At 42.8% G+C, this 9,064-nt stretch overlaps 1 long non-coding RNA gene across 2 annotated transcripts; it reads right to left on the reverse strand.

Annotated features, from left to right (window-relative positions):
• Positions 1-6,071: 6,071 nt before the first annotated feature.
• Positions 6,072-8,604, reverse strand: LOC120686477. Of its 2 annotated transcripts, XR_005680204.1 has the most exons (4): positions 7,800-8,604; positions 7,053-7,688; positions 6,453-6,569; positions 6,072-6,356 (listed from the first exon to the last, which is right to left on the reverse strand). It is a non-coding gene; the product is annotated as an uncharacterized LOC120686477 (long non-coding RNA). The 2 variants fall into 2 exon arrangements; XR_005680203.1 differs by having other exon boundaries at positions 7,053-8,574.
• Between the last annotated feature and the right edge of the window lie 460 nt (positions 8,605-9,064).

The following is a 9,064-nucleotide window of genomic DNA, read 5'->3' on the forward strand; positions in this document are numbered from 1 at the left end:
ACGCGCAGCATTCGGATGAGGTTGCTGTAGACAATAGCTCGGCTGGCCGATGTCATTTGGCTTGATTTATAAGAACAAAAAACAATTAGCTCTTATATGCCTAATTAATGCCACTTGGGTCTGTCCTAGACAGTCAATACTTATGTATTTTATTTGAGTGAAACAGGAGGGGCACGCCCCTACCGTAAATTTATTAAAAAGTGGGAAAAAAGAAGTTTACAAGAACAGAGAGTTCAAAAAGACAAAGAGGAAAGAAGAAGAAAAAAAAGGGGAAATGGAACCTGAAAAATATTACACATTGTGTAACCAAGTTTCCATAGAAGGTACAAGACTCTGCTTTGCCCTATGTAGAAGAAGAGAGAATTCATGTTTAAATTTCCGTTTGCAGTTATCCACCGAGGGATCTTCATACTTAAATATCCGGTCATTCCTTGTTGCCCAAATACTTTGTGGCATCCCGGCCCAACAAAGATGAATTTGAACCCACTAGTGACCCAAATGTGAGTGGCATGATATGTGTGGGGAGTTGTCCCATCTTGCTAGTTGAGATTGAGTCTCACCAACATATAAACCCAAGTGCCAAGTGCATGTCAACCCTCGGGTTAACCCTTTTACGCGAAGCGAGGACGAAAGCGTAAACAGGGTGGTGCAACTGCGTGTTTTACTCAACGTTGGAGTAGAACTGAGCCATATTTGGGAGCGGGGCATTACAATTTGGTATCAGAGCCGACCCTCGCGGTTACACGGATGTGTGCGTGCTAGGGACGCGGACATATGTCGCTTGACGCGTGTGGACCCGTGTGTGGTCGCACAACATGTCATGTGTGCCGGTACTAGATGCATGTGGACGACATGTGCTAAGAGGGAAAGTTCCTGGTCGATTGCCCCAATGTGTGCGGGTTTGTTGCCTACGAGGATGTTGGGTCCTTTAGGGGGTCGATTGCCCCAGTGTGTGCAGGTTTGTTGCCTACAAGGATGTTGGGTCCTTTAGGGGGGTCTATGTGACATCCCGGCCCAACAAGGATGAATTTGAGCCTACTAGTGGCCCAAGTGTGACTGGCATGGCATGTGTGGGGAGTTGTCCCACCTTGCTAGTTAAGAGTGAGTCTCACCAATATATAAATCCAACTGCCAAGTACATTCCAACCCTCACGGACGTGTGCATGCTAGGGACGCGGACATATGGCGCTTGACGCGTGTGGACCCGTGTGTGGTCACATGACATGGCATGTGTGCCGGTACTAGATTGTCACACCATAAAATATTTAATTTTAGGACGTGAATGTCTTTTAGGAACGTTTATCCATCGTTAGGGTATTTCCCGAGAATTTTCTAGAGATTTATAGCAATTATTCTCATTTGCCTAGAGCTAAATCCATTTATTGGAAGGCTCTAAAATCTTTTCACGAGTCCCAAGTATTTTACTTGGACTCATGGTGCCCCAAACTATGTTCTAGATTTTCCCGAGAATCTTCGGATCTTCAAAATATTTTTTGTGGTTTAAAATATTTATCTAGACTTTTCTAGATTTGTTTTAAGCCTGAAATGAAAATATATTCTAGAAAATGAATCCAGTTTATTTTCTTCCGAGACTGGATTCAACTCATTTTGCTCATTCGAGTTCTCCGTGCTCTAATTAATATTTCTCCCCGATCAAGTTATGCTGAGACGGTGTCGTGTGGCTCGTTTTCAGTATTATTCCGACGATGCTCCATCAGCGTCAGCTCTTGCGACTAGCATCGTTTCTCAAAACCCGAGATCCAACTCGATCTACCTCGGTCACCAAGCCCCTTTCTCTTCGCGACTCGAATTCCGTCCGTCGGTACAAATCAATCTCAATCAATCCGAGCATCCCTTGTTTCCCACTCTCTTCCTTGGCATAGTAGCTAGCCTGTCTCTCCTTTCCCTCTCCCTCTCCAGAGTTACCAATCCCACCAGTCAATCTCCTTTTCTCTTATTGCACATGGTAGCCATACCGTGTCAATCCTCGCTTTCCTACGCACGTGCTAGGATGATGAGTCCGATCTGGCCGCACAAGCTCGACTTTATCGTACTCCTAAATGCCATCTGCAGGTCAAGCTAGTGGTTTGCCACGTGCTCATTTTGGGCTTCTTTCAAGATCAGATAGCTCGCGTTTGCTTTCCTCGGCACATGCATCATGCAATCCGAACCATCCGCATCCTATAAAAAGGTGCAACTCGCTCGACCTTTCTCTCCCCATTGTTTCTTCTTTTTGTGGCCCAGCTCGATGATTCCTCCCAGCACCATACGAACCCGACTCAACCCTACCGTGTTATGCTTGGTTTTCCTGTGCATACGTGCTAGGACTTGTTGACTGAGTTCCTATGATCATGAAAGCCCGGCCATCCGTGTTGTGTAGCCTGCTGGACCCCTCTCTTCTTTCTTTCTTTTTCCAGTCTGCTCTCTACGTCAGCCCAGTACCACTCCGCCGGCCCTTTCTGCTTGACAGCGTGCTGAGTGCCTCTGCCCTATCTCCATCGACCCTTTTCCCTGTTCGGCCCAATACCGAACGTACTTCGGCCAACAAACGAACCTGTTTCGGCCTAGCTCGAACCCCTTGGTCCAGCCCAATCCTACCTCCAGCCCAATCCTACCTCGGCCACCAGCAGCAGGCCTCGATGGAGTCTAGGTGCTATACGTCGCCACTGCCTCCTTGGCGTGCATGCCACGCCGAGCTAGGGCGTTTCGCCTATAAATTGCGAGGCCCGAGCCCTTCCTCCTACCCTGCCGCCATCGTTTGCCCCTCGCAACCCCCTGTGCCGCCCATCTTGCAAGCACCACCACCGTGCGCTAGGGCCAGCACCTTTGGCCCCATGTGGGTGCCCTGCCGTGTGTTGCCCTGGCCAGCGCCGCGCCTCCCACAGGCCACCTGCTCACGCTCGCCCCTGCTCCCACGCCCTGCGCCTGCACGCCGCCCCTACCCAGTCCCGACACCTAGTGAGCCGAGCGCCGCGTGCCTCCCCGCACTCCTGATCCCCGGCACTGCATGCTAGTCCCCACGTCTCCCCCATCCCGAGCGCGCCCAGGCCCCCCTGCGCAACACACGCAGCCCTGCAACGCCAGACCAAGCCGCACGACCTAGTCTTGCTGGGAGGACGAACAGAGCCGCCGGCGCCCCCTTCTCGACGAGTTTCCGGTCTCCGTGATGCTTCTCCGCCATCGGTAGGCACCAAAACGAGTTCCCCTCGTCCTCCTCTTTCTTTTCCCCTGCTCCCTGCACTCTCTCGTGCCCAGAATCACTGGGACTCCGGCGAACAGTGGCCGCCGGTAGCTGGAGCTTTTATGATTAGGCCCCCAGCAAAACATGTAATTTCTGCTGTTTGTCTTGTGTCTTGCCAAATCTGCAGAAAACCCCCTAGATGTATTATATCTTTTCAACCTAGCTCCACCCGTGGTCTTTTATGGATCTAGCCCTAACCTTTGCTGAATTTACGAGCTCAATTTTCTGAGTCTAGTAAAAATCAGCAGCTAGCTCCTAAAGTCTACAGTCAATCATGATTAGATCCTTAAATCACCATTTAGTCCATAGTTTCATCATTTTAGATCTGTTTCAGTTCGTTCTTGTTGCGTTAGTCTTCTAAAACCCTAAGCTATCGTTTAGTACCCTAGTTCTTGTTTTAAAATTAAATATAAATTTAATTTGATCAATGTTTCATCATCAAGTGTTTTCTAATTAAAATCTAATTAAGTCTTTACCTCGGTTTTTCATATTTAATGTTAATATGATTAATGCCAACATAAATGTGTTTTAATTATAATTTGCTAGTTCGACATGAATCATATAAAGTTGTGCGTTTAGATGATCTCATATGTTCTTTTCAAATTAATTGTTTAATTAGTGTAATGTAGTTTGTATATAGATAATTAAAAATAAAATATGACTAAGTGTTATCTCGCTTTTATAAATACAAATATAATATGAGTAACATCATAACAAGGGATATCTCTTTTAAATATCCTTCACCTTTGTTTTTGCTATTAAAATAAATATAGTTCATAGTTCTTTTTGTTCAAGAATACAAATCTTCCGATAGTTGTTTCTTTTTTTTTATCAAGAAATCTTCCTGCTTTTATAGAAAGCAATATTCAAGTCCTTACAAAAAGTTGGGGATACCAACTTAACCGAGATACGTCCAGAAACAAAAACAACCAAACCCTACTGGAAAACACTCCAACTCCTCCAAACTCACAAAGTCTGAACATCCACCAAACAAAACAGAAAATCAAATAAAAGCTTCAACGTTCGCTCTTTGGTTTGACTTGGAGACGAAAATCTTCAGCCAGCGCACCATGCTTTCCTTTGTATTCTCCAGTTTCCCACGTTCTTCAGCGCGCAGCAAGATTCTCCATTTCTGCATAAAAACATCAATTTTGGACAGAGCATCAATAGGAGAACGTGGAAATTTCCCCTCAGTCATCATCTTATTTCTAGTCACCCAAAGGGCCCAAGTAGTCACCCCAAAAAAGAAGAGTTTCAGTTGGTAATCCCTACACCCAAGCGGGATCCAACAGTTGAGGAAATCAGCCATACTTGTTGGGATCCTATCCCACCCTAGCGCCTCTTTGTAAGCACTCCACACAAAAGAAGAGATAACACATCTAAAGAAAATATGATCTACATCTTCAGTCACCCCACACAAGGTGCATCTGTAATCCCCCTTCCATTTTTTTGTTTTTCAAAGCTTTGCCAGTTTGTAGTTTATTTTGGGAAGCCAACCATAGGAAAACTTTGAGTTTCATAGGCATTTTGTTCTTCCATAATTTTTGCATTCTTTTGTTATTAAGCCCCCCAAAAGACAGCAGCCTATACATTGATTTGGTTGTATATAACCCAGATTTTTCCAATCTCCAGTATATCTGGTCATTTTCAGCACAAATTTGGACACTACTGAGTTCTTGGATAATTTCCTCCCATTCATGTAGTTCTTCCTGACCAAAATCTCTTCTAAAATCCAACTTCCACTGAGAACCATCCCAGCAATCACTCACTAGTGCATTTTTGTTTAAGCAGCAATTATACAACCTAGGGAAATGGTCCCTAAGTTTAGATTTTTTAAGCCAAATGTCCTCCCAGAACTTAATCTTCTTTCCATTTTTTTTTACAAAGGAAGCACCCCACAGAAATTTGTTCTTTAACTTATTTATTCCTTTCCAAAACTGAGACCCATTTTTTCCTTGGTAACTAGCATAGTTAGTCCTTTTCAAGTATTTAGCCTTCAACATCTCACAGACCATGTCTCCTCTTTTGTCCTTGTACAGTCTCCATATCCATTTCATGAGTAAGGCTTCATAATTTCCTAGTGTTGGTAATTCCAAGTCCTCCAAAATCCATAGGAACACATGCTTTCTCCCATTTCACCATGTGGTATTTAAATTTCTCCACATCCCCTCTCCAAAAGAATTTTGATCTGATTGAGTCCATGTGTTGATGATTTGTTTCATACAGTCTGCACATCCCCATTAGATAAATTGGAACACTGCTTAGAGAAGAGTTTGTAAGCACTAATCTACCTCCGGAGGTCAAATTTTTTCCTTTCCAAGGCTGTAATTTCTTCCTCATTTTTGTGAGTGGCCCCTCCAAGGATTTGGCACCCACTACAAGAATAGGTGGTATTAACGACAACATATGTGGTCGTTAAAAGTGTATATGTGGTCGTTAAAAGTTTTTAATGACCACAAAAATGTGGTTGTCCATGGTCGTTATACGCTCCGTCATTAAAAGAATTAACGACCACATATAATTTCCCGTCGTTAACTTTTCAACAACCGGACAATATGTCGCAATATGTCGTCGTTATTGCTAGAGTATTAACGACCACATTTCTATTATTAACGACCATACTTTTCATCGTTAATCTCATTACCCCCATTTTACAAAAGGTATTAACGACCACATTTTAGTAATAACGTCCACATTTACTGTTCTTAGGTACATGCACTAGATGCACCGGTGCACTAACAACCACTTCTTTATACTAACCACTCCATTTTACTGCTAACATCCAATTTCATATCATTTGCCACTACATTGCACCATATACGTTCACATATATTTGTAACAACACAATAGCGGGAAACAAATAAATTGTGATAGCAAACTTTTATCATTTATGCAAACTTCAACACTTCAAGATGCTTATTTGCATCCAAGAAAAAATGAACCAGTACGATACAAGAAATAAGCTAAGAGCAACTGGCTAAGGCTAATCCTAGCAGAGAAAAAAATGCTTCACGAATTGTCCTGTGAAAGCATTTTAGCAGTATGGTGCTTGAAGATCATCCATCAAAGGCCTCACCACAAACAATTATCGTGTCATCCTTCTACATCCTGATTCCTACAATATGCAAAAATTTTATCAGGACAAAGATAAAAGAAAACAAATGTATCAGGCATGAGAATAAATAAGACCTTTTTGAGCAAAAATTCTTACAATGCTGGTCCGTCTGATTCATGTTGGCTCAAATTGTCCCAGGGCAGCTACCTTCGATCCATCCTAGTAGTAGCCACTGGCTTCTCAACAAAGGGCAGGATTTACCATGTGCTGAAACTGCAGGCACCAAATCTCTATTATCATTTTTGTAAGTTGACTCCGATCTACATATGATAGGAGGAAAATAGTTGTATATAAAAAATAAGATCTGTACTGAGGTATATATACTTACATTACAATCATATTTTACAACTACAAATTTTGTTTATGCAAGGAAAAAAATTTAAAACAAAAAACAGCAATTATTGAAGAAATAAAGGTGAGATTTACAATTCATATGAAGTTGCCTAATTAGTACTCCAGCAAGTTTTAGGAAACACATGCTACGGTTGACCAGAGAAAATTAAACTGCCTGAGTGAAGCAATCTTTATCCTTGACTCAAAGAAAGGAAAATTCGCATTCAGCTAATCTATTAACTCATACCAAAAAGATGTAGGTGCTGCCTTAATAAATGTATTACTCATGCTTCACAAACATGTATACAGATATTATCTTTGGAACAATTCTGCTAGGGTTAAGAGCAAAAAAATTCAACTTACCATAGAAGAAAAGACTCGAATATATGAAGCAGAGGGAACCGATATGCTTGAGTCTAACATTTCAAATTCTTGTCAATCATGCACCCTTTCAACAATGCATCTGCAGTTCTGCACCCTGGTTCCTGACTGCAGGACATACGTAATAACTGTAAATGATGTTAAAATTCTATATTTCCAGATGGTAGTACGAACAAATCTTTTCATAATCAAGAATGTTTATGAACTCCCCAACCGACCCTGATGTCTGAGAATAAATATGCAATTTTGTAACCCACGAGACTACAGATGGGGGACAATAACTTCTGAGCCTATATCATCTAATAAAATAAAACTATTTGTCATTGCTACAGGAAGCAAGCGTAAATCACAGGATTCAGTTGCCTGACAAAAAAGTAGCCAGCCTTTTCGGTCAGAAACAAATATATAGATAAGATAAGGCAAACCATGTGAAAATGCGATAGAAATTTGAACCCTAACCTCAGGGGATTAGTTGATACCTACAAATCCAAATCTGCCGTTGGGCAGCTATGAAGTGAAACCTTACTTTCTCATCCTGTTGTTCTGAACGGACTGCGAAGACATGCAATGGAGGAGCTGATGAAACTTCACGCCTACGGCCCCACTTCCTAAGAAAGCCTAGAAAGTCCATGCCAGGTCATGTAAATCTGAAGCTATTTATTTTAAAGAAATAAAGGATGTGCAAAATATAATTAATTGTTAAAAATTATAATTGAGAATACAAAGTACCGATTGCATTAAGGGGTTCTTCTACACCTACTGCCTAATGGACTGGATTGGTTCCGTGACTTTGGGTGTAAAATAGACACAGCACAGGAGAATAAAAATGATTTCAATGCCTTAGCCCCTCCATTTTCTAAGTCTGCAAAATTATTATGCATAAAAATCAAGTAAGACAACCAAAATTCAGCACAACCGGACAAATAATTGGAGATTGGATTGGGTAAATCAGGAGGCATAATGAAAACTAAAGAAGCGAGGCGAAATAACAGATGCTGCTGTCCTGCTATGCTCCGGATGCCGTCACGCCGCAGAAGCTGCTGTACTGTAGTCCTGCTGGCCGCCGATGCTTGCAGCACGCTTGCCCCATGCAGCGCGCGTGCAAAGGAGCTGCCCGCACCTCCGCCCCTTCTGGCCTTCTCGATTTGGTCACATGCGCAGGAACGGCTTGCCGCCGCCGCCGGTCGCGTGCGCAGGAACGGCTTGCCGCAATACGCCAATAGGTATACATCGATGGAGGGGGAATAATGGGAGGAGGCAGATCTGCATGTTTTGCCAGGGAAATCTATAGCGGATCGGATGAAAAATCAGAATCAAATCGGATGAGAGCAGGGAAGTTATTTTTCTAGAGAGGCATGGGGAAGATATGAGAGGAGAAAGGGCATTAAGAGTAGATCGATCTCTCGCACGGATAAGAAGGAAGAATAACTGTTAGGCTATGCGATTAGCGACCACATTAGCCTGTTCGATAACGACCGCTTCTTTTCTCGTCGTCGGGTGTCCAGCTTACGACTGGGATGGACATCAAATTGCATCTTGCGACCACATATTGTAGGTGGTCGTTAGTCTTTGGTCGCTATTGCCCCATCCTCTAGTAGTGACCTACATTTCTGTCACTCAGAGGTAACCCTAGATATGTCATTGGCAGAGAACCAATCTTGCAATTTAACATCCTAGCCACTCTAATCTGTTCTTCTTTAGAGACCCCAAAGACTAAGACCTCACTCTTGTGATAATTTATCTTCAAACCTGACATCCACTCAAAACAATACAAGAGAGACTTCATATTGATTATAGTTTTGTCATCATGGGCCATCATGATTACTGTGTCATCAGCGTACTGTAAGTGTGTTAGACCCCCAAGAAAGATATGAGGAATGACCCCCTCAATGTGCCCTTTCTGTTTAGCTTTGCTGAGAATATGGTCGAGAGCATCTGTAGCCAGATTGAACAATAGAGGTGAAAGGGGATCCCCTTGTCTAAGACCTCTATGG

This window comes from Panicum virgatum, chromosome 8N, assembly GCF_016808335.1.
Source record: "Panicum virgatum strain AP13 chromosome 8N, P.virgatum_v5, whole genome shotgun sequence".
Classification (NCBI taxonomy): domain Eukaryota; kingdom Viridiplantae; phylum Streptophyta; class Magnoliopsida; order Poales; family Poaceae; genus Panicum; species Panicum virgatum.